Here is a 24057-nt window from a genome sequence, read left to right on the forward strand (position 1 = left end):
TGACAGTGTTTTGAGATTTAGTAAGCACTGTCAACAGGGAATCAGTATTGCTACAATGAGACCAAGAATGGACCACCCCACTATCTATTTCACCCCTCCTTCCCTGTTCAATAGTTACACAGTTTGAAGAGTATTTATCTCCAGCTGCAGAAGGGACCCACCTGGCACAAATCAATTTATGCTTGACATTTCTGTGGCCATATGGGTTGATGCAAGGGTTAGCATGTAATCTAACCTAGTTTTATCAGACTAAAGGAAATCTTTTGTTAAATGGTGGGGAATATATTTCTCCCTCACTCCTTTCTTCCCACTTATTTATAGCACCTTTGGCAGTCACTTTGTGGCTGAAGGAGAACCAATCTTAGGATGAAACAGGCAACATACGAGGAAGAAAGATAAAAAGAATGAAAATGGGGATGACCCTTTTGGGTCACTTTTCAAAATCTTCATAAACTTCTATCTTTGATTACCATGGTTACTGAATATGTTTAATATAAGGAATAAGATCTTTAGTCCACCACTCAAAACAAAACAAAACAACTGAGAAAATAAAATAATGGCTTTTCTTAGCACCATAACAAGTGTTTTATATGACAAAAGTTCTCTTAAATGCCTCATTTGGGGAAAAAAATAATATTATTTGAATAAGTCATCTTAGACTGAAAAATCATCAATGTTAGTTTTGGCTGCACATAAAAGTTGCTTGACAGAATCATTTTTAAAAAAAGAAAAATTTAACATGAATTAAGTATTCTGGGAGGTATGATTCTAAAATTGAAAGCACTGAATGTCATTGTAAGAAAGACTTTACATCAGTTTCAGGATCCATTCAGTAAGTTGCATGCTATAATATATAAATATTCATATATACATTCCACTATAATAAATACATTGTATAATATAGTACATACATACACTATAATATATGCATTAAGATATATATATTACATATATATATACATATATATATATATGTGTAATGCATAAGAAAAACAGCCATCAAAGCCATACAATTAAGTACTTGTGGTTTAGGATAACATTTTTATGATAACATGAGACACAGATCCCAAAAGTGCTATGTCACAAACACCAAATGCTCTAGATAGAAGTGAAAATCGTTTGCCCTGGAAAACTGCTAGAAAGCTCAAAACTTAGTCCTCATGAGGGCAAAGAAGATGAATGTCCAGATACTTCCATGAAAAATGAGAATGGAGAAAAAAAAGCTATATTCCAAATTAATGTATCATTTTAGAATATGCTATTTAAAATGCATAAGTAATTACATTAATACCAAAAGTAAACTTTGATAATAGGCACAGGTAATAGTTTATATATTCACATTTAGACAGTCATTTTCAAGTTTTGGCTGCCATGGCACTTTCAGCTCTGGAGTAGCAATGGGATTAAACCTGGCATCTGGAGTTAGAAAAACTCACCTCTTCACCCACCATGCAGCTGAAGAATGCTGCTAAGTCCCTACAAGCTTCCGCTTTATAAGTGGGGATAATCATAGTATTTACTTCATAAATAGGTATGAAAATTAAATGAGGTAATGTAAGAAATGATTAGCACGCCACAGAACATACTAGGCTCTAAGTATTTATTGAACAAATGAATGAACAGCAAGAGAAGGAAGAACATGATTAAAAATGATTTCCTCTGTACTTTTAGTCATTGAGAGAAAGATTGTCTTCTATAGTTGAACCTCAATACAGGTTTCTAGAAACGCACGCTTACTTTTCTATTTCATTCTCTTTCATAGTGTTTTACCTTCTGACCTAGCCTGTCAGTAGGAACACCAGCATCCTGCTTCTGAATATTTTCATTTGACAGGCATTTTCTAACAATAAAATTGGTGTAGGGTATGTCAAAAATACTTTGGAGGGATATTTAGTTAATGACTAACAAGTCCTTTGAGATCCTTGGATAAAATGTCTCTAACTTTAAGTTAGTTTTCCAGATTGGTCCTTTTGAAGTTTTTGTTTTTTTCCCCTTTGTAGCTGTGAATATTTTTAAAAAATGAATTTCAGGTAGAAAATACACAACTTATCTTACCAAAATCAGTTTCTTCCTTAATCCATTTCCCACTTCAGTAAGAATGATCTGAATTAGAAATATATTTAGAGGGGCACATGGGTGGTTCAGTCCATTAAGCACCCAACTCATGATTTTGGCTTAGGTTGTGATCTCAGGGTCTTGAGATAGAGCCTGGGCTCAGCTCAGACCTCAGCAGGAAGTCTACTTAAGATTCTCTCATTCTTCTTCCTCTGACTCTGCCCCTCACCCCACTCCTGTGCTCTCACTCTCTCTTTAAAACATATATATATGTTATATATATATATATATATATATATATATATATGCTATATATTTTATATATATATATATATAATATTTATTTATCTAGAGTTTAAACACAATGCTTCATAGCACAGAAATTCCTAAGGAAAAAGCAACTTTACTTACATTAATTTTTTTTTTGGTGCTCATGTTTATTGCATTGTTAAAATCACATCATTTTGCAACTAAGCATTTAAAGGAACAGATAATAAAATGGTAGTTAACATTTATTGAGTGCTTCTAATATGCTAAGGACTACTAAAAAACATGTAATACCTCAGTTAAACATTAGAACAACCCCATTAGGTAGCATTTTTATTATTCCCATTTTATGAGTGTAAGAACTTAATTTTACAGAGGTATCAAATAATAGACCTAACATCACATATTGGAACTTGATGTTAAGTAAGGCTGTATGATGCCAGAGCCCATACTGGTAGCCACTACATTACATTGGCCCACTCCATGATTCTTAAAAGAAAATACCAGTTTTATAGTTAATAGTATTTTATGCCAAAAATATAGAATATTGGTCTGTGGATGTTTTCTGAAGACTTCTGTATCTAATTTTCTCTATCTTTCAGTCTTATTAAAAAGTGTCTTTCTTCTTACTTTTTCCTGTACCCTCTATTAACATAACACCCATGTGCCAGGCACAGTGCCAAGTGCCTTGTTACAGAAATGAATAAGACATTGCTCTTGCCCTCCAATGAATACATGCTGATTGAGGAAAGAAACCAGTAAACAAACTACTATATGAGTTGTGTAAAATGCTACATGAGAGAAAAATACAGGTGTTCCTTCAGAGCTGTGCTTCTCAAAGTGAGGTTCTGAACTAGCAGCATCAGCATCACCTGGAACTTGTTAAAAATGCACATTTTCGAGCCCCACCCCAGTTTCGAATTGAATATGCAACATTGAATCAGAAACTCTGGGGACAGGGTCTGACCATCTGTGTTACTACAAGGCCTCCAGGTGATTCCGATCACAGATTTTTGAGAATCACTGTTCTAGGGTAGAGATGTTAGGGCAGGATTTCTAGAGGATCTGATATCTTAATTGAGTTTTTAAGGAAGAAGAGAAATTTGCTGGACAAAGACCAGTGTTTCAATGAATAGAAGCAACCTTACCAGCCCCCAGAAATATGACAGAGCACAATCACAACAGAGATTTGTAAGCCATTCAATATGGCCAAAACCTGGATAATCCTCATGTGGCTCGAGAGGGATATGGGCACAGATATGGCTGGTCAAATGCAATGAATCTGAACATAAAAATTCTTGTTAGTCTTGTTAATGAGATTAAGCTTTATCTTGATAGTAGTGAAGCATCCCTGAAGGATTAGAATCAGAGAAGTGATTCACAGTGGGGCTAGACTAGAGACAAAAAGATCAAGTAAAATTATGGTACAAACAAAAGTAAGGAACAGAGATATTTAAAAATTAATAAGAAAACAGCAGTGGAGGAAGAGGGAAAAGGGCATATTTTAGAGATATTTTGATTAAGTTATATTGGCTTATTGGAGGTAGGGAACCACACAAAAGAGAGAGAGGGTCCAGGATCAGCCCTGAGACCTAGTTTGAGCATTACTGCATATGCCATTCAGTATACATCTTGCCTTTTATCCCAGGGCTACCCTGTTGACTCTGAAGTGTGACAAGCCATAGAACCCTACCCAGGACAGCCAGCCATAGGTAACCTAGAAATGAAGAACTATTACTGCTTTATGAGGCAAATATTTTATGGGAGAAAGAAACTAGTGGATAAAGCATTTTCCTTTTCTCTCTCTGAAACTAGTTTAAACAATTTCTTGGGTGGCCAGCTCGCATTGGTTTTCTCTCCTTCTCTGCTTAACCACCCCTGACCTTCACTCATCCAATATCTTAGATTGAGAGGGAAAGGTTCTCTTTACTTCCTATAGAGTCAAATCTGTAGTCACACAACCAGCATTCCCAGAAATCATCTGTACTTGTCCAGTACCCCTGGGTGATGAAGACCTCCTTCAGTAGTTAACTGAGTGTTTGTATTGTCTGCTGGTTCTCAGTTACCATAACAAGTTCAGTGGATTGTACTCATAAAAAGTGGTAGCAATTATTCTTTGCCTCAGTCTCTGCCTTCTGACGAACTCAGGATAATTTACCACTGTTATACTGAGCACTCTGTGATCACTCTACCATGTGTGAAGTATATACTAGGTGCTAGGGATAAAGCAATGAACAAAACACAGCCACTGCTACGATGGGCTTGGAATCTATGCTATATACGGATGAGCTCACTGACAAATATAGTATTATAAGTACTCTGCTGGAGAAATGTGAGTGCTATGGAAACACAGGAAAAACTCCCTTAAAAAAGAACTGAGAAGACAAGTTGAATTGAAGGCATCAAAGCATTCATGTGAAGAAGTCTAGTAAGCTAAAGAAATTTGGGCTGGAGAATTGACTTGGGACTCATCAGTTTATAGACAGTCTTTAATGTTGTCAGGATGAAAGGGGAAGAAATTATAGGAGACAGTCCTGTTTGGGAAAGAGGGGACTTCACTAAGTAAGTTCACTAAGCTACCATAGAGTCTAAGAAGAAGCAGCTAGAAAGGTTTTTGGCTCCATCACTAACCAGCTCCACAAAAATGTGAGTTACCTCATTGCTCCAATCCTTTGGGCCTTAGCTTCTCCATCTCTCATAAGCGAGTTTTTTTTTTAGATAATTTTTAAACTGCTTCTCCTCTCTGGCACTTTCTTTCATTCATTATCTATTAGATTACAGTCTGCAGGTAAAAGAAATGCGAGAGCTTGAGCAAAATACATCTTATTCTCAATGTGTATCCTATAAAATACTTCCTTAAGTAGATCTCTTGTTTTCTCCATGCAAAACAAGAAAAAGGTATTTGCATTCAGGCTATTTGAGATATGGATAAAAGGCATGTACAATACTGCAAAATATAAGCCTTCCTATTACCGTGTTTTCTCTCCCATGTACACGTGGGATAAATGCACTCAGGCATGACAAAATGGCTCATACGGTTGCAAAGGAAAGCAAAAAATCCTAACTTTCTGATCCCCAGATGTTTTGCAGTGTACATGCTCTTCTTTGTCAGGAAAAGCCTTGCATAATAGTGCAAGGAGCTGGCTTTTCAGCTCTCTTAACAGAGTTCTAGCGATCAGAAGCCAGACTGCATCTGTTGCTCTCTCCCAGCATCACCAACCAGAGCTGCATCCAATTGAGTTGCCACGTGATGGGAGCTGAAGGGGCGGCAAAATACCAAATAAGAACCAAATGTCTCATTGGAACCCACAAAAACAAAGCAGTTTGAAGCAGTGGTTCGCACCAGTGCTTCTCAAGTATGCGAAGTGGCTGGAGAAGTCGTTGACTTGAAGATTCTGATTCAGTAGGTCTGAGGTGCAGTGATGCTGAGAGCTGGCTCCTACTGCCTTGGAAGAAAGCTCATTAACATCTCTCCCTTACTCTGTGGGCAGTGACTTCACCTGTCACGTTGGCAGTCTGCAAGATGGCATAGTGGAAGTATTTCCACCATGGAAATCAGCAAACACTACAAAGGGTCCCTTCCACACACAGTCCCCGCCAAACCTGATTTAAAACATTTACCAGAACTGCAAGGGGGATAAGGTCTGAAATTCTGCATTTCTAACGAGCTCCTTTGTGATGCTTTTGATTCACAGACCACAGTTTGAGGAGGAAGAGTTTCTAGCACAGGTTCTGGAGTCAACCAGGTTAGGAGTAAATTCTGTTGCCACCTGGTAAGCTGGTGTAAATTGTGCAGCCTATACAAGTTACTTAGTAAGGCAGGGTATTTCATGGCATTTGCTTGCCTAAACTGGCCTGACATTTTCAATTTTAATCTCTGTGGGCCTCAGTCTCTCCATCTGTAAAACAGACAATGGGGATAAGTTCCTACTGCCTATTACTGTCTTAAGCAGTAAGTATATTAAATAATGTGCTTAGAGCATAGTGCCTGTACAGAATATGCATCGATAAATATCTGTGCTTGCTATTTTTACTTACCAGGATATAATTCCATAAAATTGATGCCAGCGACAGAGTAAAACCAAATAATATGGTGAACAAATACTTTATTAGAATGGGTCAGCATCATGATATATCAGGATGTACGCTTTAAACATTTTTGTCTCCCACTTAATGCATTCTTTGTTCTTTAAGTCTACGTCGACAATATTAAGATTCTAAGATGTTTGGAGGTAAGGAGAGGATTTGGGGGAGAGAGAAGGAAGAAAACTAATTTTGTACTATGTGTGTCATGGAAAATACAAAAGTTGTTTTTTGTGTTTTTTTTTTTTTTTGAAAAAAGCATTCTCTTTTTGTGCTCTCTTTCATGAAGATGAAAGCATTTCTCCTTGACATAGAGACAATATTAGGCATTTTATATTTCTGAAGCCCATCACATGCCTTTCATCCCCAAGTTCATGAATAACTTACATTCAGAGGACGAGAGGACGGGTTCTCTTTACTTCCTGTGGTGTCAAGTCTGCAGTCACACAACCAGAGTTCCCAGAAATCACCAGTATCTCTCCTGTGTATCTGGGTGATGAAGACCCCCTCAGCAGATAACTGAGTGTTGGTATTACTTGCTGATTCTTAGTTAGCTTAGCATGTCCTCCTCCTAACAAATCCAAGAGGACAGGGTGAGAATATGAATCATGACATATGGAAAAGAAAACTACTTTTTATTTTCCATACAGAATGTGGCTATAAGACTGGTGACATACTATACCTTTCATGATCTTTTAAGTAGAAAAGAAAAAGAGATGGTTGTAAAAATTTTAAGTATAAAAACTACCATATAAAGCCTGTTTTCACTGAACTTTCTGAAGTAGGTGGTAACCAAAAAATTGCATCAATATGTGATGTTACATTATGCTAACAGATCATTTTGACTTAGCCAGATATTTTATTATCAGGACAGAAATTTTCAACTTTTTAGCATCAATACACTGAAAGAACAAGACACGATGCCATCAGTTACAAAGCCAATAACAAGACCAATTCCTAGTAAGACTTGAGATGTTTGTGTCAGGGGTACAAAAGAGAAGCTGACCTCAACTCCCATTATTTCCTTTAATCATTCCTGTTGGGAATTACTTTGTTAGGGAAGAAGGACAGGTATTCCCAAATACCACAGTTCCACTTTGTTTTGGCAGAAGGAACAGTGGCAAAATGAAGAGCTTCTTAAACACTGGAGGCCATAAAACCCAAAGGAAAATGTTAGCACATAATGCAGTTTTCCATGCTCAAGATTCAAAACTTTCATGAGGTCCTTGAAAAGTCTATGAACCAAATTAAAAACAAAAGTAAAACTAAAACAAAGCTACTTCAGTGGTAAGAACATGAAATTCAGAGACATAAAGAATCCATTCAAATTAGGCTCTATCAGTTACTGAAACTGCACACTTTCGTCTATTATTGTCTCTGAGATTTCCTTTCTTTTCTCATCTATGAAATTGGAATCGTGTCAACCTGGAAAAACTGTTATAAATATAGAAATAACCTGTAGAAAATGTCCAGACCAGTTACTGGATTTATAAGATCCTGAGTGCATGTCAGTTCTCTGACACAGCAGCTCAACTATTTTACCTAAAAGAAGAAAGGGAAATGACATTTTCTCCTCAGCAGGACAAGTAAACGTGCAATACTAAATGTGATTTTCTTCTGCTCATCCATCATGGGTCATCCGGACTCAACCAGAGTTTTCCCATTTGGGCTGCCCCAATAACCTTGTCATCACCTAGCTGCGTTCTTATTCAACATGTTCTCTGTGTGACACTCTTATATTCCCCCAAAAGTTAAAGTCCAGATGAAAGAGCCTGAGTACTTGGTCATTAGAATCACTCTGCTGAGTTGAAATCTCTCTGGCTTCATTTCTTTCCAAGCAATGTTTTTTTGTTTGTTTGTTTTTGTTTTTTGTTTTTTGTTTTTTCCCAAACTGTTAAGACATTCTCATTCTACTCCCCACAGAAGAGCAAAGGGATTAGAGGCAAACTCAGTTAACTTTGGCTTTGTTTACACAAACAGGGACATTTGGAAATGAAGAGGACATTAGGGAATGCAGGGACTAGCAGAGCTACCAAGCCTGAAAACTGAGGGTCTAAGGAGCCTCAAACCACAGCTAGCCAGTGGCCCCGTAAATTATGCCTGCCAACCCAATGAGCAAATCGAAAAACCAAAACAGATCAGGAGGAATGTGAAATGTGGCCAGGGAGAGAAATTTAGCTACAGTAGCAATCGGAAGTGCTGCCCAGGAATTGTTCATGGTACAGTGATGCTAATTTCAGAGAAGCAATACAATTAAGTTGCCAGGCTAAATGATAGCCACATGCAGATGAGTATAGATTAGCAGACCTTGGAGAAAAACACAAAATCCACACAGGGACTCGCTGTTAAATAGAATACTTCTGAACCGTATAAACAGAGAAACTGTCTAAGACACTAGAGTTGTCCAACTGCCCAGCTGTAGCTTCTTAGACCAGCCTTTAGGGAGAGTTCATTGTCAGAAATCTTAACTAGAATGGACATCTCTGATGCCCCTCACTCCATAGAGAAACATAAGATATTTAAGATTTTCACCATGTCCTACACACTAGTTGGTTCTCTTAAATATATATCAAAGCAGTTTGGAGTATAATTAAGCTCTTATCCCTTCCTAAATTGTATCTAGAATCATTTTTAAAAATTATAACAGTTGTATATATGACTGAAATATAGATGAGGGAGGGGCTTTCATATGACTGTTTCCAGGAGTTTTTTTTTTTCTAATATAAGTGTAGTTGACATACAGTGTTACATTAGTTTCAGGTATACAACATCATGATTAGACAATTCTATACATTACGAATGGCTTACCAAAATAAATGTTCTCACCACCCGTCACCATACAGAGTTACTACAATCTTATTGACTATATTCCCTATCCTGTAATTTGCATTGCTGCGTTTTATTTATTTTATGACTGAAATTCTAGTAATCCCTTTCACCTATTTTGCCTATATTTTCCCATCATTAACTTTAGTTTGCTAATATTTTGTTGAAGATTTTTTAATGTGTTGATCAGAGGTATTAGAGGCCTATATTTTTTATGGTGTCTTTCTATGGTTTTGGTATCAGGGTAATGCTGGACCAATTCATAGAATTCAGTATGAAGCATTCCTCCCACTTTCACTTCATGTTTTAGAATAGCTGGAAAAGAGTGGGTATTAACTCTTCTTTAATGTTTGATGGTATTCACTGTGAAGCCATCTGGTTCTAGACTTTGGTTTGCTGGAAGTTTTTTTTTTTTTTTTCCTGTAAAAGCATAATTAACATATAGTGTTATATTAGTCTGTTGGGAGTTTAATTACCAATTTGATTTCATTACTGGTAATTAGTCTACTCATATTTTCTATTTCTTTCTGATTCAGTCTTAGAAGACTGTTTATTTTTAGGAATTTATCCATTTCTTTCAGATAGTCCAATTTTTTGGCATATAATTTCTCATGGTATTCTGTTACAATCCTTAATATTTCTGTGGTGTCCATTACAACTTCTCTTTCACTTCTGATTTTACTTCAGTTTTCTCTCTTTTTTCTCTTGTTTTTGCTTAAGTATAGTTGATACACGTTACATTAGTTTCAGGTATGCTGTATTCACCACAAGTGTAGCTACCATCTGTCACCATATAGTGCTATTTCACTGTCATTGATTATATTCCCTATCCTGCATCTTTTATCCCTGTGGCTTATTCATTCCATAACTGGAAGCTTATATCCCTCACTCCTCTTCACCCATTTTGGCCATCTTCCCTGCTCACCACTACTCTGGCAACCATTCTGTATTTATGGGTCTGCTTCTGCCTTTTAGTTTGCTTATTCATTTGTTTCATTTTTTAGCTTCCAAATATAAGTGGAATTATATGGTATCTCTTTCTCTCTCTTACTTATTTCACTTAGCACAATACTTTCTAGATCCATCCATGTTTTTGCAAATGACAATGTATACAAACATATACATACATACATAATATTCCATATCCACATAACCCACATCTTGTCTATCCATTTATCCATCATTGGATACTTAAAATTTGTCCATATCTTCTGTATTATGAATAATACTATAACAAACACAGGGGTGCATGTATCTTTTCAAATTAGTGTAAGGTTAGATTGGTTATTTGAGATTTTTCCTATTTCTTCTTGTAGGCTAGTATTGCTATGAACTTCCCTCTTAGAACTGCTTTTGCTGCATCCTAAAGATTTTAAACCTTTTTATTTCCATTTTAATTTCTCTTACAGGTATTCTTTTAGCTTCTTTGATTTTTCATTGACATTTCTATGTACTTGTGTCTTTTCTAGCTTTTTTCCTCCCCTTGTGATTGATTTTTCATTGCTTATCATTATGGTCAGAAAAGATGTATGGTATGATTTAGGTCTTCCTAAACTTATTGAGACTTGTTTGGGGATATAATGTGTTATCTATTCTGAAGAATGCCCCATGTGTACTCAAAAAGAATGTGTATCCTGCTGTTTTAAGAGGGAATGTTCTGTATATAACTGTTACATCCATCTGATCTCAATGTCTTTCACAGACACGGTTTCCTACTGATTTCTTCCTGGAAGATCTATTCACTGATGTAAGTTGGGTGTCACAGACCCCCACTATTACTGTATTACCATCAATTCCTCTTTTTATATCCATTAATATTTGCTTCATCTTTTTAGGTGCTCCAGTGTAGAGTGTATAGATATTTACAATTGTTATCTCCCCTTATAGGACTGATCCCTTTATCATTATGTAATGCCCTTCTTTGTCTTTTGCCACAGTCTTTGTTTTAAAGTCTATTTTGTTTGATAAAAGTATTGCTATCCTGGCTGCTTTTTTGTGTTGTTTTTTTGCTGTTGTTCTTTCTGCTTCCAAATGCATAGTAACTATTCTCTCATCTCTTTACTTTCAGCTGTGTCTTTTGGTCTGAGGTGAGTCTCTTTTAGACAGAATATAGATGTTACTAGCTTTTTTAAAATCTAGTCTGTCACCCTATATCTTTTGATATGAGCCTTTAGGCCATTTACCTTTAAAGTGATTATTGAAAGTTGTATACTTATTAACATTTTATTGTTTTATTGTTGTTTTTATAGTTCCTTTCTTCTTGCTCCATTTCTTTGTGATTGATGAGTTTCCATTAGTTTTTATTTTTTATATATCCATTACAGGTTTTGGGTTTATAGTTACCATTTTTTTCATATGTAACATCCTAGGTATATAGCAATCTTTATTTATTTTTTTTAATCTGTTTTTTTTTTAAATTTTATTTATGATAGTCACACAGAGAGAGAGAGAGAGGCAGAGACACAGGCAGAGGGAGAAGCAGGCTCCATGCACTGGGAGCCTGATGTGGGATTCGATCCCGCCCTCCAGGATCGCGCCCTGGGCCAAAGGCAGGCGCTAAACCGCTGCGCCACCCAGGGATCCCCTAGCAATCTTTATTAAAGTTGATAGTCATTTAAATTCAAACACATTCCAAAACACATTTTTTCTTGCTCTTCCATGTTTTATGTATATGCTATCATAGTTTATATATTTTTGTTCCTAACTTTCTTTGGTCTAATTATGGCCTTTTCTCTTATACTTAAAGAAGTCCTTTTAACATTTCATTTAAGGCTGGTTTAGTGGTTATAAACACCTTTGTTTATCTGTGAAAGTCTTTATATCTCCTTCAATTCTTGGTTGGTAGAGTATTCCTGGTTGTAGGTTTTCAGGATGTTTTTTTTTTCCTTTCAGCACTTTGAGCATATCATGTTACTCTCTTCTGGCCTGCCAACTTTCTGCTGATAAATCAACTGATAAAGTTATGGAGTTTCCTTTGTGTATAACTAGTTGCTTTTTGTCTTGGTGCTTTTAAGACAAAAAGTCTTTGTCTTTGGTGTTTATCTTGACTGTTTGAAATTTTAATTATATTATGTCTTGGTGTGGACCTCCTTGGATTCAATCTTGGTAGAGATTTTCTGTATTTCCTTAACTGGAATGTCTGTTTCCTTCCCCAGCATAGGCAAATTTTCAGCTTTTATTTCTTCAAATGAATTTTCTTTCCCTTTCATCTCCTTCTGGGACCCCATAATATGAATGTTAGTGTTCCTGAAGTTGTCCTAGAGGTTCCTTAACCTATCCTTATTTTTTTCATGCTTACTTTGGTCCTCTCCAATGCCCTGTCTTCCAGATCACTGATCATTCTTCTGCATCCTCTAATATGCTCTTAATCTTTTCTTGAGTATTTTCAGTTTAGTTACTGTATTCTTCAACTCTATTTTCTTTTTTACATTTTCTACCTCTTTGTCAAAGTTCACACTGATTTCATTCACTCTTTTTTCAAGTCCACTGAACCACTTTATGTCCATTACTTTGATCACTTTATCAAGTAGGTTGTTTATCTCCATTTCATTTGGCTCTTTTCCCTGAATATTTCTCTTGCTCTTTTGTTTGGATCATAGTTCTCTGTCTCCTCATCGTGTTTGATTTTGTGTGTTTGCTTCTATGAAATTGATAGAACTGATTTTTTCAGTCTTGAAGGAGTGAGCTTGTATAGGAACATCTCCAGTCCATTCTCTATGTAGTCCCTCTCTCCTTTGCTGTGTAAAAGCTTGTCAATCACCCCTTTGTTCTTCTTCAGGAGGAATTGCTCTATACATAGGTGCACATTTGCTATGTATATGGGAGGAGACAAGTTCAGAGTCTTCCCATGCCACCATCTTGGAACCTCCCTCTTCCACATGATTTTTATTTTCAAAACTTCTGTTGCTCCTGAGTGAGAATAGGTTATTTTTATAATCAGTACACTAGATATGAAAATTAGTATATATAAATATGCTTTATTACATCTAGATTTCAAGATGTAAGAGCAAATGACTGAAAAGAAATAGGTAATGTTAATAGTAGCTATTTCTGAGGGTGAGGCAGTTGTCGGGTTTTTTCCCTTTTATAATAATGATAAAGTGATTTTATGGTGTTGTTTGGTATTGGGAGGTGCCTTATTAAAGCATTAAAACTCACTATGTCTGGTTGCTGGAATGGCCTGACATTTTCCACTGACTTTCAAGTTGAATAGTTATATAAAAGAATATCTTTGAAAGTGTATTCCTTACAATGCCAGTTCTTGGCATGTTAATAGCTGTTACAAAAAAAAAAAAAGTTTTAGTGGTCAAGTTAAAAAATGCTGACTTATTAATGTATGCTGTACAGTCACATGCCAACAATAAAGTATGGTTTATTTGTGGAACTTACTTGATTATGGAACCATTTTTTTTAATAGTAGATAGGATCTTTAAAGGACTATACTTTGGAGTATATTAATATCATAGCTTAAGTAAATCTAAGATTTATATTTATAATTTTTTAATTCATTAGTTCATTTATTAAAATATTTGTTATGAATGTCCTTTAAAGTGCCTCTTGCCTTAATGTAGTTTAATAGCACCCAATTTATAAAACTATTTCTCTCCTACATGGTGGTGCTCCCAAAGGGCTTTGAATATAGCTCCATTATTGCATTCATATCAATGCCTTATATTTATTTGTTTTCATAGCAGCCTCCACCATTAAAGTATGATCTTTCTGAGCTCAGGGATGTTTTCTGAATCATCTTAGTATTGCTGACACATTAGAGGTGCTCAATAAATAGTTATTGACTAGATTAACTAGACATTATGTAGCTCAAAGTAAGTGCAATTTTGCAAAAATAATGATGGGAAGGCTGAAGTAGAGCTCATATGCTTTGGAAAGATTTTTTTTTTTTTTAAGTAAGAGGAATAACAGAGTGCTTTGGATTTACAAAGAACAATTCCTAGTTGAATCAAATTAGCCTAATAAAAGTCATGAAGGAAAATGAAACTGACAGGGCAGGTCCTTCAAATTGGTTCAAACTTCTCTTGAACCAAGCTTATAATAAAATGTAATGAAAATATTCGAAGCAGAGCAGACAGTTGTATCTTCAAGAGATGTATATTTTAAGATGTGGTAAAATAGTCCATTAAAATGAAAAGAGCTAAAGGCATAGGAGTAAAAGGGACTTGAGTTTAAAGATTGAAAAGGAAAATGTGTCCCTCAGGGACTTAGATGCTATTGAGGGCACCATGTGGACTGTTTTCTGAATCCTTAATTGTTCTTTTTCTTGCTTATGCTTTGCAAATTCTCTTTTGGAAAAAAAGACCGCATTGAAACTTGTGATGCAATTGGAATACATTATTTCAAATGGATGTACTGCCGTGACAGTGGCACTGTTTTGGGTTTCAAAACAACGCAGATAAAATTTGGGAATGAGGCATTAATAAAAATGTTAATTCTAGTACAATTAGCATACAATGTTACACTAGTTGCAGGTATACAATATAGTGATTCTGCAATTTTTCATATTACTCAGTGCTTATCATCATGAGCTTAATACCGTTTACCTATTTCACCCATCCCCCCGCCTTCCCTCTGGTAACCATCAGTTTGTTTTCTGTTGTTAAGAGTCTATTTTTGGGTTTGTCTTTTTATTTGTTTCTTAAGTTATACATATGAGTAAAAGCATATGGTACTTTTCTTTCTCTGACTTATTTTTGCTTAGCATCATATCCCTATATCCATCCAAGTCATTGCAACTGGCAAGATTTCATTCTTTTTTAATGGCTGAGTAATATTCCAGTGTGTGTGTGTGTATACATACATACATATGTATGTATGCTGTATCTTCTTTATATATATATATGTATATATATACATATACTTATACTTATGTAAGTATACTTATGTATACCGTATAAGTGTATATGTAAGTATACTTCTGTATACTGTATCTTCTTTATCCATCCCTCTGTCAATGGACTCTTGAACTGCTTCCATATCTTGGCTATTGTAAATAATGCTGCTATAAACATAGGGATGCATATATCTTTTCGAAAAATGTTTTTGTATTCTTCCCATTAGTACCTAGTAGCATGATTACTAGATCATAGGGTAGTTCTGGTTTTTTGGTTTTTGTTAAAACAAACAAACAAACAAACAAAACACCTCCATACTGTTTTCCACAGCAACAGTACCAGCTTGCATTCATTTTCACCAACAGTTTTTAAATCCCCTGACTCTTGTCCCTTTAGGGGTTTTTCATTTGCATACATGAATGTCTCTGTGCAGCTCCTCTCACTAGCCATGTAGATCAACTTCTGCAAGTATGCCACTTGGCTAAAGAGAACCCTAAACTGATAAACAGAAGATATTATCCCTAGTGAACAAATGCTCTTTTGTGTCCTTGTCTCTCACTTGGAATTATGCTTTTAAATGGCTTAGTATCCAAAATATCACAGGATGGAAATAGAGGCGACATTTTCATTTGACAAATATAATAATAACCCATAGATTTTACAACTGATTGTAGATTAGAAATCTCCATCAACCAGATACTTACCTAAACTGGACAAATATTCATGTAATAGAAAAATAACAAATCTGGCATTATTTGTTAAATATATTTGCATGATTTGTAAACCCTTAAAGCAACCCCACAAAGTATGTGTAAAATATCTCCTCTATTTTATAGATGAGGAAACAGGATTTGTGAGATTCAGTAATGTATCCATAGTCATCTAGCTGAAGCACGGAGATACAAATCTAGATTTTCCTGTTGACAAAAGCCAAAGCTTTTTCTGTCACCCCATTGCTGTAACTTAAACTTATTGGTGTTTTGTTTGTTTGAAAACAAAAACATCAGGGCACCTGGGTAGCTGCCATTGACTCAGGTCATGATCCCAGGGTTCTGGGATCAAGCCCTGTGTCAAGCTCCCTGCTTATCTGAGCATCTGCTTTTCCCTCTGCTCACCCCAACTTCTCTCTCTTTCTCATGCTCTCTCTGTCAAATAAATAAATAAAATCATTTTAAAAATTAAAAACAAATAAAAAACATCAAACTGGTTCTATATGACCAAGACAGCCTTAAAGTTCATATCAACTTGACTAAACTTTAGACAGGTTGCTTCCTAACCCAAAGTGGGCCAACCCCCACTTTTCTTAGGCATTTATTTTAGGAAACTTTCACTTATAAGTCCTTTCTCTGCCCCTTTGAGATGTAAATCTTCTCCAGCTTCTTGCTGGAGTGTTTACATCCCAGGAATATCTTTCTTGACACTGAAGAGCTATCCCTTTGAAATGGAATTATATAAGTAGATCTTGCTTCTATATCCCAGTCTTTGTGGGGGTGTAGGAATTTAACTTTAATAAGCACCAATTAGCAAACACTCATGGTCTAATCACATTGACCAAACTCTCCCCTAAACTCCAGCCAGTACTTTTCCTCTAGGTTGCATCAGTGTTTTAAAATCTCTTGCGTTTTGTTTCAGCAGAGTTCATTCACTCTCCCCTATTGCAGTAATTTTGTATAAAGTCTTTCTTGCCTGTTTCACTTGTCCAGTGCTATTTTTTCTTTGACAGATACTAATAAAGTGCAAGTTTAAAGAGAAATATTTTAATAGAACATCACAACCTTGCTCTTTTAGTTCAAAGGATCTGCAGGACAGATACTATTTGTTGAAAGATGGTATCTTACCGAAATGTTGCATTCCCTCTGTCTTTCCCTGGAGTTCCTCCCTCTTTTGAGAATTCATTTCATCTTGGCATCCAGAGCTCATCATAGAGCGGCTCCTTACTCTGTTCCTAGCTTGTTCTCTGGCCGCAAGAAAACATACCATCAACAGTCCATAATCTTTCTCACCTCTAATCTTTGTATATAGTGTGCCATCCATCAAAAATGTTCTCCTTTTCCCTAACCCTACCATATGCCTGCCAGTATTCCACCTCTTTATGGGTAAATTAAGTCTCTTTCACATTTTAAGGCAGCACTACCTTTTAGAAGTATTACTTGCTACTGAGCATGCCTCTCAAGCCCCCCACATCATCCTGGAAATCACTAGTTTTTCTCATTTAGTCAATAGTTAATGCTTTAGAGGTAGAAATTGCACCTTTCCCCCCTTTGTCTCTTCAGAATACAATACAGTGCCTGGACAAAGTAGACACCAACTCAACACTGGTTAAATGGATGCAAAGAAAGGAAGTAGATTTGATTCTTTTCACTTCTCTTATATGTGTTTCAAGGAAATGACTTTTTATCTTTTCATTTTAGTGGTTCTTCTTGGTAAAGAAATATTCCCTTAGTAGACATAGAAAACTGATTTGGTGAAAGGGTGATGTGTAGGGGCTAAGAATTGAGAAGAGCTAGACTTAAACCCTGAGTTTGAATTCTAGCTGTGCACTTGAAATTTGTACAATGCTGTCAAGCTACTTAACCACTGTTCTGTTTAATCTCCTTTTCAGTGAAATAGGGATGAGATTACTTATCACAGGGCTATTGTCAGGATTAAATTGTCATATTAGTTTCCTAGGGCTGCTATAACAAATTACCATAAACTTGGTGGCTTAAAACTATAGAAATGTATTATCTCACAGTTTTGGAAGCCAGAGTCTTTAATCAAGGTATTGACAAGATTGCTTTCTTCTGGAGGCTCTGAGGTAGAATCCATACCAAGACTCTTCCCTAGCTTTTGCTGGTTGTCTGCAAATTGCCTGTTCTTTCCATTATACGCCCATCACTCCCATCTCTAACCCTGTCTTCGCATGGCTTTCTCCTCTGGGTTTTCATGTCTCAGATCTCCCTTTGTTTTCTTTCATGAGTCCTTCTGGGTTTACGATCCACTTTAAATTGAGGACAATCTCTTCTCAAGATCCTAACTTAATTGTATCTTACATTGGTTTCCTAGGGATCCTAGGTAACAAAGTACCACCAAATCAAGTGGCTTGAATAACAGAAATTTATTCTCCAACAATTTTGGAGGCCAGAAGTCTGTAATCAAAGTGCCTTTGGGGCCATGCTTATTCCAAAGCCTCTAGAGGAGGTTTTTTCCTTGCTGCTTTCAGCATCTGGAGGTTCCTGGCTGTTGTTGGTTTGTGGCAGCATAGCTCCATTTTCATACAACTTACATTCTCTGTATGTTTGTCTGAGTCTCTATCCTCTTCTCTTCTTATAAGGATACCAGTCATTGAGTTTAGGACCTATCTTAGTGAAATAGAAGTTCATTTTTTATCCCTAGCTAATTATATATGCAAGAACTCTATTTCCAAATAATCCACATTCTAAGGCTTGAGGTATACATGAACTTTGGGATGACATTATTGAAACCCATTATATATATGCAAAGACCTTATTTGCACAGGCAAGAGGAAGTAGGACTTGGGTATATCTTTTTAAGGAATACAGTTTTGCGGGAGAAGCACAATTCAACCCACTACAATGGTAGAGGCCTTTTAAATTCTTAATACAAAGCTTGGCACAGAGTAAGTACTAAATTAGTAGAAGTCCTTATTACATGGCCATTTTAGTGGACACTGGCTGGATGGGTGGGGGAGGTAGGAAAATGGAACTGAGACTCCAACATAGAAAACAGCAAAGATTACTAGTGACTCTGTTCTTTTTAAAAGCACTGTAATGGGCCCCTTGCTTGTGGGTCCCCAAACAATGGCACACACCTTTTCCTAACTTCTGCTTTCTGCAGCCTGCTAAAAATAACATACTAGTCCTGCCAAAAAAAATAATGAAACATTCCAGACTATTAGGCCTTAGCAGAGTTTAATCAAAGACTCAGTGATCTATGCTGACTCTGGAGGCCTCTTCAAAGATGAAATCCACAATGTAATGACCGTGACATGAACTACAACCGAGAAAGAGCAGCATCTGTGAATGGTGGAAGACGTGCCTCTTTTCTGGTTAGTTACCCACTGCTCCACAAAGCTACCTGTGACTCAAGAGTGAATTCTAATGATAAATGCATGCATGCATCAGAGTTTATGTGTTTTAAATGCCTTTGACAAAACAACTTATTAATACACAAATTTGTATTATTCTGTTTCTCCCTTCTGCATCTTCTGAGTATGTAGCCAGGTCCTGTGTATTTTCTGGTCCTCCTGCCTCAAGCCAATTTTTGCAGTGTAGAAAGCAAAAGCAAATTCTGCTTGAGTTCAATAGATCTTTCTAGTTTTGGTGAAAGGTGTCAGAACATTTTTTAAAATAACGGGTGTTCTAGAGATGGTGTGGAAAAAAAAAAAAAAGAGCACCACCCTGGCTGGGAAGTGACCTTTGCATGGGGAAGATTGGGAGGAGCAAACATATGCCCCTAGGGAGGATGCTGCCTGGCAGAGGGGCCCAAGCTATGGCAAGCATCTCCATGTCTTAGGGAAGCATGGAAATAAGGCAAATGGGATTATAGACAATGGATATGTCTCATTGTTAGAAAGAGTAAACAAAGGGTCAGTAGCCTGAGGAAATCTCAGTGATTTAGTGATGCCAAGATACCTTCCTATAGAAAGAAAACTCAAAATGACTGAGATTGAATTTTCTGCCAGCCCACTGGGATGAGGGTGCAGATCCAATTTTAAATGAATGTTTTTTGATAAGTTTGCATATCTGAATTCATGAACATTAATTACATTTGCACATTTATTTTTTTGTTTTTTGTTTTTTTCTTTTTTGCAATAGGCTCTGAAAGTGTACCATCAGGTATTATTGTTCCCCCTTGACAATGTAAAAACTGAAGATCAGAGATGGCTCAGCTAAGGTCACACAGCCAATATGTGACTGGTAGGGAGGCAAACCCTGGCATGGTGGCAGCTCACAAGAGGAAGAAATATCGAATATCATAGGCAGAGAGTCACTCCCTGAGAACCAAGGGATTCAGTCCCAGATTAGACACCCCCAGCTCTGGGGACCTACATTGAGAAGACAAACCCACATAGTAATATAAATTTGTAAATCAATGGAGCTTAATTAACCCTTGGAGCTGGAGGTCTATAGGAAACTGGGTCTCTACTCTTAAAGGGCCAGCATGCTATATCACTAGGCCTGAGACCCAGCACAAGAACAGCAGTGTGAAAAGTGTCTGAGTATACAGGAAGATTTATTGACTAATTTTAGGACATACGCCAGAGGGGAAGGGATCTGCAGGAGCTTTCTCTTGGAATGGAAGTGCTGGCAGGTTCCATTTTTCTTGCCCTCCTAAAGCCTCCCTAACCAGATAATGGTGGGAATCAGTTCTGACACCTTCCATCTAACTTGCTTGCACTGCCTAGTCCATCTAGACATTTCTCTACAGAGCCACCGTGCCCACCCCACCTGCCCCAACAGGAACCCCTCCATAGTGACTCCTACCACAGCCTATAGGCAGCCTCAGTCAGGACTGGCACCCCTCCAAGAAATGTTAAAGGGACTTCTTTATGTGGAAAATGTAAGGTCATACTTGGAAGTAGAAATTTTTGAAAGGAGAAATTTCACTGGCAAAACCAAATGTACAATAAAGGTAGTAGATCAGTCACTTGAAAAGCTAGTATATAAAAACAGGACCAAAGTTTATGTGCCTTCTTCAGTAGTCTTAATTGACCTTTTCTTCCTATTTGAGACTAAGGTAGTGTCAGTATTCTGGTTTTCAGGAAATATGTACTATATCGTTTTAAAAGAATGTTATGCCACAGACTATTCATACAAGCAAAGAACTGTAACTGTATACATGAAGTCTCAGCTACACTTTTGCCTTTATCACATAATATTCATTCTATAGCATTGTGCAGGTCCAAGAATGAGCTGCTCTACATCTTTGTGGTAGTCGTTTTAGTTTTTGTAACCTGAGGCATATATTCCAGAGAACAGGGATATTTGTCTGGTCCAGTGACCTTGGTGATAATAGTCATGATTGAAAGCTGCTTATAGCAAGCTTAAGTCACCCCTGTAAACAGATTTTGTTGTGTTGTTTTCAGTTTTTGAATCTATGTAGTAGTTGTATTAACAAATATTTAAATAGATATTTTTGATGTCATTTTAAAAAAATGCTCTGGCCTTTTTTCCCCTTACCATTGTTACCCAGATCTTTTAAAAATTCATCCCACATCCAGAAAGTACTAATTATAGATTGCTGACCAAGCAAAGTTTTGCATCAAAATGTCACCTCATTGCTCTGACCAAAGACTTACTGTTCTGGTTTTAACTCCTCTCGTTAAGTATTTTTTCCCAAGCTCCTTTCTGAAAAAAGACCCAGTGCAAAGCGGCCTTTACTTTCTATCTCCTATTGGTGAATAGACTACTTAGAGGAAATGGGAGTATAAATTGAACAGAATGGATTAGGATGACAAGGGTTTGATGGGCATTTTCAGTCCTGTATTTAAGAGAAAAAAAAAATAGCACAGCTAGGAGCCTCTGACATTGTCTTGTGTTTTATGTGGTCTGTTCATAAAATTCCCTTTTTCAGTTTATAAGAATGTTCATCTAAAAGAAGAAAATGCTGTAAATATTTGTAACAACATTTTTTTTAACCAGGCCAAAAAAGAAAAAAAAAAAAGGTTTTTGGGAACAAGTTAACATATAAAGTGGTTTTATATAAAACATCAATTGTCTTGTATATTTTGATAAGCAGCATTTGATAAATCTAAAGAGAAGATAAAATATTAAAAAACATATTTTCTAAAATAAAATAAAATAAAATAAATTAAAAAATAAAAAAATAAAAATAAAAAACATTTTAAAAATAAAAAAATAAAAAAATGAAAAAAGAAAAAAGAAAAAAAAAGAAAAAAAGAAAAGCTAGTATATAAAGACAAAAGTAGTAAAATAAATTATATATATGCAAATTAGTCAAGGGGCACACAAAATAGAAAGATGTAAAATATAACATCATAAATGTAAAACCTGGAGAAGGAGTAAAATGTGTTCAAACTTAAGAGGCCATCAATAATATAGACTGCCATATACATGGGGTATTATATTTGACACCATCATAACCACAAACCAAAACCTACAATAGATAAAAAAAAAAAAATAAAGAGAAAGGAATCCAAGTATAATGTTAAAGAAAGTCATCAATCCCAAGGGAAGATAGCAAGAGGAAAAACAAAAACAAGAACTACACTACAGTCAGAAAAAAAAAAAATCAGCAAAATGGCAGTAAGTATGGTATACCTATCAGTAATTACTTTAAGGCTATCAAAAAAATTACTGCCTATGTTTTCTTTTAGGTGTTTTATAGTTACATGATTCACATTTAGATCCTTATCATTTTGAATTTATCTTTTTGTGTATGGCATGAGAAAGTGGTGTAGTTTCATTCTTTTGCAAGCAGCCATCCAGTTTTCCCAACACCATTTATTAAAGAGACTGTCTTTTCCTGTATATTCTTGGCCCCTTTGTCATAGACTGACATATAGGCTTAGATTTAATTTCTAGATTTTCTACTCTATTCCACTCATCTATGCATGTTTTTTATTTGTTTTTGAATGTTTATTTTTTGTTTTAGTTTTGTTTGGGTAACAGTACTATACTTAAAATCTGGGGCTATGATACTTCCAGCTTTGTTTTTCTTTTTCAAGATTACTTTGGCTATTCAGGGTTTTTTGTGGTTCTCCACGAATATTTAGATTATTTCTTCTAGTTCTGTAAAAAAATATTTTTGGTATTTTCATAAGAATTGAATCTGTAGATTACTTTGAGTAGTACGGACATCTGAACAATATCTTTCTTCTAATCCATAAGCCTGAACGTCTTTACATTTTTTTTGTGTTATTCAATTTTTTTATCATGTTTTATAGTTTTTAGAGTTATAGGTCTTTCATCCACTTTGTTAAGTTTATTCCTAAGGATACTATTCTTTCCATTGCAGTTGATTGTTTTCTTAATTTCTCTTATGGCTGCTTTGTTATTAGTGTATAGAAATGCAACACATTTCTCTATATTAATTTTGTATCCTACAACTTTACTGAATTTATATAGTAGTTTTAATATGTCTTTGGTGGAGTTTTTAGGATTTATTATATATGTTATCTAAAATTGGATAGTTTTAATTTATTATCTGCAGCTAGAACTTCTAATGCTATGTTGAATAAAAGTAGTGAAAGTAGAAATCCTTGTTTACTTCCTGATCTTAGAGGACAAGTTTTTATTTCTTTACATTGAGGATGATATTAGCTATGCATTTATCATATATGGCCTTTATTACATTGAGGCATATGCCTTCTAAGCTCTACTTTGCTGAGAGTTTTTGTCATGAACTAATGTTAAATTATGAGTAGAAGCTTATTTGCATTTCTTAAGATAATCATATGATTTTTATCCTTCACTTTGATTACATGGGTATTGTGTTGGTTGATTTGCAAAAATATTGAACTGTCCTAGTGTCTGAAGAAGAAGTTCCTCCTGATTGTGGTAAATGATCCTTTTGATGTTTTACTGAATGTAATTTGCTAATATTTTTTGAAGATTTTTATATCTTTGTTCATCAGAAATAGCGCCTGTTAAGTGTCTTTGTTTGGTTTTGGCATCAGGGTAAGAGTGGTCTCATAGAGTACGCATCTCTTCTATTTTTTTGGAATAGTTTGAGGAGAATAGACAATAACACTTTTTATACTTGGTAGAATTCACCTATGAATCCATCTGGTCCTGGACATTTCTTTGTTGGAGGTTTTTTGATTACTGATAGAATTTTGTTACTAGTAATCAATCTGGTTTAGATTTTCTATTACTTCCTGATTTAATTTTAATAGTTTATATTGGTAGAAATTTATTTCTTCTAGGTTGTTGAGTTTGTTGGCATATAATTTGTCATAGCAGTCTTGTAATTCTACATCTGTAGCATCTGTTACTATTCTCCTCTTTCACCTCTG

At 35.7% G+C, this 24057-nt stretch overlaps 1 long non-coding RNA gene across 2 annotated transcripts in view; it reads right to left on the bottom strand.

The window, feature by feature from the left end:
• Positions 1-24057, bottom strand: part of LOC140597939 (uncharacterized) — a 369700-nt gene that overhangs the window by 102253 nt on the left and 243390 nt on the right. Inside the window, exons 2-3 of one of the 2 annotated variants that reach the window (XR_012000007.1) lie at positions 16916-17034; positions 6793-6976 (exon numbers count right to left, since the gene is read on the bottom strand). This is a non-coding gene — a long non-coding RNA (uncharacterized lncRNA). Of the gene's footprint in view, positions 1-6792; positions 6977-16915; positions 17035-24057 lie in introns of those variants that run through there. The other variant, XR_012000006.1, reaches the window with a different exon arrangement.

This window comes from Vulpes vulpes, chromosome 2 (genome assembly GCF_048418805.1).
Source record: "Vulpes vulpes isolate BD-2025 chromosome 2, VulVul3, whole genome shotgun sequence".
Taxonomy (NCBI): domain Eukaryota; kingdom Metazoa; phylum Chordata; class Mammalia; order Carnivora; family Canidae; genus Vulpes; species Vulpes vulpes.